The sequence below is a fragment of the Gekko japonicus genome, unplaced genomic scaffold (assembly GCF_001447785.1).
Source record: "Gekko japonicus isolate JY-2015 unplaced genomic scaffold, Gekko_japonicus_V1.1 scaffold1958, whole genome shotgun sequence".
NCBI classification, from domain to species: Eukaryota; Metazoa; Chordata; class Lepidosauria; order Squamata; family Gekkonidae; genus Gekko; species Gekko japonicus.
The window spans coordinates 188,696-197,237 of record NW_015165878.1 but is presented as its reverse complement, the minus strand read 5'-3'; the positions used below and the strand labels follow the sequence as shown (position 1 = coordinate 197,237).

The 8,542-nt window shown below is 50.4% G+C and overlaps 1 protein-coding gene across 1 annotated transcript in view; it reads right to left on the bottom strand.

The window, feature by feature from the left end:
• Positions 1-6,209, bottom strand: part of CRISPLD2 (cysteine-rich secretory protein LCCL domain containing 2) — a gene marked incomplete at its 3' end in the record, with an annotated part of 75,697 nt that extends 69,488 nt beyond the window's left edge. Inside the window, exon 1 of the mRNA XM_015411281.1 lies at positions 6,103-6,209. The remainder of the gene's footprint in view (positions 1-6,102) is intronic.
• Positions 6,210-8,542: the final 2,333 nt, after the last annotated feature.

Sequence of the window (8,542 nt, the reverse complement as noted above, 5' to 3'; positions counted from 1 at the left end):
TCCCTCTTTTCCAATCCACCCGGCTCATGCTTTGAATGCCACAGTCAACATCTGGGATGGATCAGAAATCCATGAGTTGACAGAAAAGTACCTCCCGGGTGCAGACACAGGAGAAGAAGAAGAAGAAGAAGAGATTGGATTCATACCCCGCCCTTCACGCGGAGTCTCAGAGTGGCTTACAAACTCCTTTCCCTTCCCCTCCCCACAACAGACACCCTGTGAGGTAGGTGGGGCTGAGAGAGCTCTGACAGAAACTGCTCTTTTTCAAGAACAGCTCTCATCAGAACTGCGGCTTGCCCAAGGTCATCCAGCCAGGTGTGAGTGGAGGAGTGGGGAATCAAACCCAGTTCTCCCAGATTAGAGTCCGCACACTTAACCACTACACCAAACTGGAAACTCATGTGGAAAAGGCATCAGGGGGCTGGAAGGGCGGGGGGGGGGGAGAAAGATCCTCTCTGTGGTTGGTGAAGACAGAAGTTGGATCACACTTCCAAAGGAAAGGCACACAGCAGTGACTTTGTGCATCTTAGTGCAGAATGGGGCCAAATGGCCCCTGTTATGTACTGAGCCTGAACAGTACCTGGAAACTGGCTCAGCGTGTTCCACCAGAACAATAGATAGCCAGGATCCTGGAATGGACCTATAGCGTAGTAGTTATAATGTAAATAGCCTATCGTTGGTGGTGGGGTGTGCTGGGGTGTGGTCTTTGCTGGCTTTATCAACAGGGCTGCAAGGCCAGTTTGTCAGTCTTAGAGTTGAGCTGAAATCACTAATAAACTATGAGCTGATCACTATACGCCTCTCGAACCCAGTATATTTCAGACCCTAAGATACTTTTGCATGATGAACATTGGTCCCGGTCACACGGGCTGTAAAATGTGGGGGGGAAGCGTGGCAGTTTGGCCTGGAGCAAAATAACGCACGGCCGGCCAATCACAGGTCCCATCGAGGTCCCATGGGTAGGGGCGAGGTGACGATCACACGACGATCCTGCAGCGCGGCAAAGAAGCGGCACGGCGCGATCTCACCAACGGCATGCACGATTCTGCGGAGCAACGGAACTTTTGCTTTCCTCTTTGTGCGCATGTGCCATTGGGTGCTTGTGCGCATCCTGTGGAGACTTGGGGGGGGGGAACCCTGTTTGCGACGGGACATGGACGGACGCCAGATGCCACAGACTACCACCGGAAACGCGATCAGACACCAGCCCTTGCCCCGCAGTTTCCAGAAACTAGTACCTCGGAGGTACTAGTTTTTAACTCCGCATCTTCGGCGGGAAGCCTCGGGTTCACCATGGGAGCTCTACGCTTCCAAGATGTTGCGATGTCATCGCGCCCAGAAAATCTGCCTATCATCCGTCTCAGTAGCGTGGCTAATCATACTACTGGGAGATCTCCAGGCCCCACCTGGAGGCTGGCAACTCTAGTAGTGGAGGAGCAGCGAGTCAAGATTCTCAGCAAGATTTTAAAACTAATTTGGAATAAACTGAAGACTAAATTGCAAAAAAAAAAAAAAAACCCAGCCCAGGATTGGAACTGCACTGGTGGTGCTTCTAATGAACAACATTCTGTATCATATGCAGTGCTTTCAAATATCTGAAGTGCAGCGCCCACAATATTTTGTTTTCATTGTTACAACAGCCCTGCAGAGGAGGGCCAGCATGATCGCAGGAAGGGAATCGTTCACGCTTTCTCGTTTATGCCTCATTGTGGGTTCAGGAGAGTGATTCCGTTCCACTAAGGCTAAGCAAAGGGGTCTCTTCTCCATTGCAGGATAGCTCCTTCCGGAGAAAGAGCCCTCACATCACAGAAGAGATCCAGTCCCAAGAAGCAGAGCAACATGATCAAGGCAAACCAAAGAGTCTCCTTTAAGAGAACGGATTTGTGCTTTTGGCATGCACACTGGGTACATAGACTCATTCAAATAAAAATCCGAGAAGCATTCTTACTACATTTCAGTCTGGCTGTATCATGCGTCTGTTTTACAACCTCTTCAGCACACACTGAACTTTGCTGGCTCCCCTCACTGAACACAGAGACCGTGTTCCTTGTAAATCTGTCTTTCGGATCTGAGAATTGTTTGACAGAAAACTTCACGGCCTACTGTAAACCCTCATCCAATCTAGAAACCTATCCGTCATGCTCTCTACCTCTAATTTGCTGGAAAAGATCTTAAGAGCTCATGGGGGGGGGAGCTAATTCGAGGGTATTGGTTTCGCTCTTTCAAATGATATAATTGAAACATTGTATAATCTGTTCACTAATTGATTGGAGGGTATTGGGAAAAGATCATTTTTAACCAACTGTAAGCAATGTTCCCTCTAAGCTGTGGAGTCTTGTCAGACATTTCCGTGGTCATGTGGCCGGCATGACTAAGCACCAAGGCGCACGGAACGCTGTTACCTTCCCACCGAAGTGGTACCTATTTATCTACTTGCAATTTCCTGCTTTCGAACTGCTAGGTTGGCAGGAGCTGGAACTAGAGACGGGAGCTCACTCCGTCATGCAGCAACTCGGGTCTCGAACTGCTGAACTACTGACCTTCCACAGCCTGCAGTTCAGCGTCTTAACCACTTGAGCCACCGCAGCTCCTTATACACACACACACACACACACACACATATATATATATATACACACACACACACATACATATATATATAAGGAGCTCCTTATGCACACATACATATATATAAGGAGCTGCGGTGGCTCAAGAAAGTCCCCTCACCATAAAATCAACGCCTAGGCCAAACCGCTGGATCTAGAGACACCAAATTCGGGGAGAGCGCTCCTACCGTGGTGTAGGTGCTCGCTAAGAAGGGATTTTTAGAAATTCGACCCCTAAGTGGATCAAAAGGGGGGAAATGTGCTCCCCCTATTGATTCCTCTGCAGCTCCCAGGCAGCTGCCTCCCTGCACCCCCCACTCTCTGATTGGTCAGCTGCAGAGCTCAGTGTTCTGAGGTTAAAAAAAAAAAGCCAAAAGTTACAGGGGACTGCAGACAGCTAATAACAGTTGAGGAAATCAGGAGTGGCCAAGAACCACCTGTGAGGTGAAGCAAAGCTGCTGGCCCAGCCTCTCTGATGGCTTCCAACACACTCCCCCCCACCTCCTACACCTAACAGGCGGTTGTCTGTTAGGTGCAGCCTCCACCTCCAGCTTCTAATACTCCTCCCCCCGCCCCCTCCTACACTGGACAGGCAGCTGCCTGTCAGGTGTAGGAGAGGAGGTGGGGTGACTTCCAACACACTCCCCCCATCTCCTACAACTAACAGACAGTTGTCTGTCAGGTACAGCCCCACCACCGTGGCTTCTAATACTCCTCCCCCCCTCCCCCTCACATTTCAAATTTCACATCATCAGTATTATAACTGGATTTACAGAACGTAAATACCGTAGCGAAGCACGGGTAGCAGGCTAGTACATACATAAAGCTTCCATGGGAGAGTGCGGATTCAAACCTGGGTCTCCCATGTCTTAGTTCAACAGTCTAACCCAGTGGTGGCGAACCTATGGCACGGGGGCCAGAGGTGGCACTCGGAGCCCTCTCTGTGGGCATGCATGCCATCGCCCCAGCCAGGCCCAGACCATCATTAAAGTGTCGAATTCTCTGCCAAATAATGTTAAGTAAATGAAAGCATTTGGGATTGCTTTCCTTACTTTGTTTGGATCATCTTAAGTTAATGTATGAGTTGTTTTTTCTCAAGTAAAACCTCAGCATTCGGGTTAAATGGCCGTGTGGGCACTTTGCGATAAATAAGTGGGTTTTGGGTCGCAGTTTGGGCACTCGGTCTCTAAAAGGTTCGCCATCGTTGCTCTAACCATTACATCAAACTGGTAAAGTAAAGGTAAAGGTAAAGGTTCCCTTGCTCGAAAGCCAGTCGAATCCGACTCTAGGGTTGTGGTGCTCATCTCCGTTTCCAAGCCGAAGAGCCAGCACTGTCCGAAGACGTTTCCGTGGTCATGTGGCCAGCATGACTAAACACCAAGGCGCACGGAACGCTGTTACCTTCCCACCAAAGTGGTACCTATTTATCTACTTGCAATTTCCTGCTTTCGAACTGCTAGGTTGGCAGGAGCTGGAACTAGAGACGGGAGCTCACCCTTGCGGCACCCGGGTCTCGAAATGCTGAACCACTGACCTTCCACAGCCTGCAGTTCAGCGTCTTAACCACTTGAGCCACCGCAGCTCCTCAACTGGTAAAGGGGAACAACAAATTGGGGGTGGAGGGGGCTAAAAGAACAGCCAAAACGACACACATGGGAAAAAATATGGTTCCAGGGATATCTCCAGGAAATCAGTACCTCTTGACTACAGCACGAACTGCCCTGCAAATTATGGCTCAGAGGTTCTCACAACAATGAGGGAGACAGTTTGAAGGCTGCCCCAGTTCTTTGGCCTTTTTCAGTGACAAACGGTGTAATAGAAGGGAGAATGGTCTGATGCTGCCCTCTCATGACCCAGCAATTGGGAGAGAGCTCATGTGCCGATAGAGTGCTCGCCTTTGACCTGGGTTCAGATTCTTGTCCGGCCACGAATAAAACATCTAAATTTAGACAAATGATTCTCCACTTCATTTCATACAGAGTTGGCACCAGGGCTCGTTTTAATTCATATTCTTCCTTCCTTCCCTTCTGACATACAAGCGGAAGAAAAGTGCACACCTGAACACACGTGGAGCAGACCATTAGACCACCAGATTTAGTACTGTTTGGTGTACTAGTTAAGAGCGGCAGACTCTAATCTGGAGAACTGGGTTCGATTCCCCAGTCCCCACTCCCCCACTTGAAGCCAGCTGGGTGACCTTGGGTCAGTCACAGGTCTCTCAGACCCCCCCCCCAAAAAAAAAACTAGCTCCCCACAAAAACAGGTAGAGTTTCAGGCTGCCAGACAATCTTCAGATCTCTTGGCTATACTACACCCACGTCCACACGATCTCGAACCTGAGTCTTTTAAAGAGGAAATGCTGAGGATTGAACCTGGGACCTTCTGCATGCCATGCAGAGGCTCTACTACTGAGCCATGGCCCCTCAGTGAGCTTTCCCTCCAATGCTCCAGCTGTGGCATCTTGTGAGCAAAAGTTCTACTTTCTGAGCTACTGGCATTAAAGTTGTGAGCGAGCAATTTGGCTGCTGCATCAGTTAGTTTGCTCTGGAGCCCTCCTTCCTGATCTAAGACAAAAATGTGTGAGCCGGAGGCTAAAAAACTGTGAGCCAGCTCACACTAACTCAGCTTAGAGGGAACACTGCTCCCCTCATATTGAATCAGATCTTCGGTCCACCAAGGCCACCATTGTCTACTCAGATTGGCAACAGCTCTCCAGGGTCTCAAGTGAAGGTTTTTCACATCACCTTATACCCGGGTCTTTTTAACTGGAGATGCCGGGGATTGAACTAGGGACCTTCTGTATGCAAAACTGAGGCTCCTCCGCTGACCCACAGCCCTTTCCCGCAAAGATCTTCAGATGCCTGTCGCCTACTTGGATTAGCAGGGGCTTTCCAGAGTCTCAGGCAGAGGTCTTTCACCTCACCTTCAGTGTTCCCTCTAATCTGAGTGAGTGTGAGCCAGCTCACAGATTTTTAGCCTCCAGCTCACAGATTTTTGTCTTCGCTCAGGAAGGACGTGGCTCCAGAGCAAGCTATTTTATGCAGTACCCAAATCACTCGCTCACAACTTTAATGCCAGCAGCTCACAACGTAGAATATTTGCTCACAAGACTCCACAGCTTAGAGGGAACATTGCCTCCCACCTGGTCCTTTTAACTGGAGGCAGAGTTCCCTCTAAGCCGAGTTAGTGTGAGCTAGCTCACCGGTTTTTTTAGCCTCCGGCTCACACGTTTTTGCCTTAGCTCAGGAAGGGGTGGGCCCCAGAGCAAACGAATCGATGCAGTAGCCAAATCGCTCGCTCACCACTTTCATGCAAAGTAGAATTTTGGCTCACCAGACTCCGCAGCTCAGAGGGAAGCATTGAGTGGAGGTGCCGGGGATTGAACCTGGGACTTTCTGGAGGGGAACACGAATACCCCTCTGAGCCGTCCAAACCCTCTGACATCCCCCCCCCCACACACACACACAAATGAAAGAAACCCCAACAGGGCACTTACCTTTGCAATGATAGATATATCTTTTAAAGATCCTCCTCTGAATGCTGCTAGTGGCGGAGAGCGAGTGAGAGACCCTCAACGACCTTAAATCGGGAGAGGAGAAAGGAGGAGACTCTCTGAGAGTAACTGTGGCCGGAGCGCGTCTGGTTCGGTGCCTTTATAGCATCCTCCGGGCCTCCCCTCCGCCTCCTCCCCCTCCGCTTCCTCCCCACCCCCTTGAGCCGGAGAGAAGTCGGTGCTCCTCTTCTTCTTTGCAGTGTCCTCAGAAGAGCCGAGCTCAGTTTGGAAGAGAGAACTCAACAGTCCCGGCTCATAGGTCCCCCCCGCACCCCTTCTGCTTAGGACAGAGAGCGCACGAAAGAGGAGGAGGAGGGGGAGAGAGATCCAGTTTCTCTAGGCAAACGACCCCCCTCCCCGTCCAGACGTCCCACCCACTTTAAGCAAACAGGGCTAGACAAACTGCCGGAGGCTGGAGGAGGAAGGGTGGGAGGTGGGAGCGGAGAATCGGGGGCAGACGCGCGCCCACCGGCAGTCCAGGGGAATGAATGAAAAACAGAAGGCAGAGGGGCCCCCCCCCCCCCCAATGTTCCCTCTAAGCTGTGGAGTCTTGTGAGCAAGAATCCTACTTTGTGAGCTACTGGCATTCAAGTTGTGAGCAGTGTTCCCTCTAAGCTGAGTTAGTGTGAGCCAGCTCACAGTTTTTTTAGCCTCCGGCTCACACATTTTTTTTTCTCAGCTCAGGAAGGAGGGCTCCAGAACACACTAATTGATGCAGCAGCCAAATCCCTCGCTCACAACTTTAATGCCGGTAGCTCACAAAGTAGAATTTTTGCTCACAAGACTCCACAGCTTAGAGGGAACATTGGTTGTGAGTGAGCGATTTGGCGACTGCATCAATTAGTTGGCTCTGGAGCCACATCCTTCCTGAGCTGAGACAAAAATGTGTGCGCTGGAGGCTAAAAAACTGTGAGCTCGCTCACACTCACTCAGCTTAGAGGGAACACTGGAACACGAACACACACACAGCCCAGACAAAGAGACGGACGTTTTGGAGAGCGGGAGAGAAGTTAGGAAAGAGTTAGCCGTGTGTTTCCTGAATGGAGAAAAAATAAAATAAAATAAAAGGAGCTTTTTTTTGGGGGGGGGACGTTTCTCGTGAGACATTTCCCCCTCCCCACCAACCCCGCTTGGGCTCTGAGATGTGATTCTCTGCTCTGCACACACAACCCAGTCCGGGGGATTTTGGCTGCCTGCAGGCTGGGGAGGTTTCCTTTTGCAGCTTCCAGATGTTGAGGAGATCGGAAGGCAGAGCCACCCAGCTCGGGGAGGGGGGCAACTGCAGGTTCCGGGAGGGGGGCGCTCTGCTGCTGAACAAGGACACAACCGAGAATCCCGCAGTGTGATGGATCTGCAGCGGCCGGAGAGATTCTGAGATGGCAAAGGGGGTCGCCATGTTCGTCGATTGTAGCAAAAGAGAAGCAAAGCACCTCAAAGCCTCACGACATTTCCCCCCAATATATCTGTTTATTTTATTCATTCATACCCTGCCTTTCTTCCCAGCGGGGAATGCTCCCTCTAAGCCGTGGAGTCTTGTGAGCAAAAATTCTACTTTGTGAGCTACTGGCATCAAAGTTGTGAGCGAGCGATTTGGCTGCAGCATCGATTAGTTCGCTCTGAGCTAAGACGAAAATGTGTGAGCCTGAGGCTAAAAAACAGTGAGCTAGCTCACACTTTACTCAGCTTAGAGGGAACACTGGTGGGGGCCCAGAGTAGCCTACGTCATTCTCCTCTTCTCCGTTTTATGTTCACAACAATCCTGTGAGGCAGGTCAGGCGGAGAGAGTGTGACTTGCTCAAGGCCACCCAGCAGGCTTCTGTGGCAGAAGAGGGGATTCGAACCTGAGTCGCCCAGATGCTAGTCCGACACTGTACGCACTGGCTGTCATGAGTCAGTATCAATGTTCCCTCTAAGCTGTGGAGTCTTGTGAGCAAAAATTCTACTTTGTGAGCTACTGGCATTAAAGTTGTGAGCGAGCGATTTGGCTACTGCATAAATTAATTTGTTCTGGAGCCAACCTTCCTGGGCTAAGAGAAAAATGTGTGAGCCAGAGGCTAAAAAACTATGAGCTAGCTCACACTAACTCAGCTTAGAGGGAACACTGGTCAGTATGTGGTTTCACAAATCGCTGCTCAGTTCTTCAGATAGGTATGGAAATCAAACTGAGATCCAAAGCTGCTCACGGCCGCCCCTAGCACTTGTGGCCACAGATTCTGGGTTGTTTCGGAGGGTCGCCATGTTAGTCCGCAGCAGAAGAGCTGGGTTCAAGCCCAGAAGCACCCTAAAGACCAACAAGATGTTGGCGGGTATGAGCTTCCAAGAGTCAACGCCGTCCCTTCCCCAGATCTGAATGAAGCAAATGAATAAGCAATAACAAAACCAT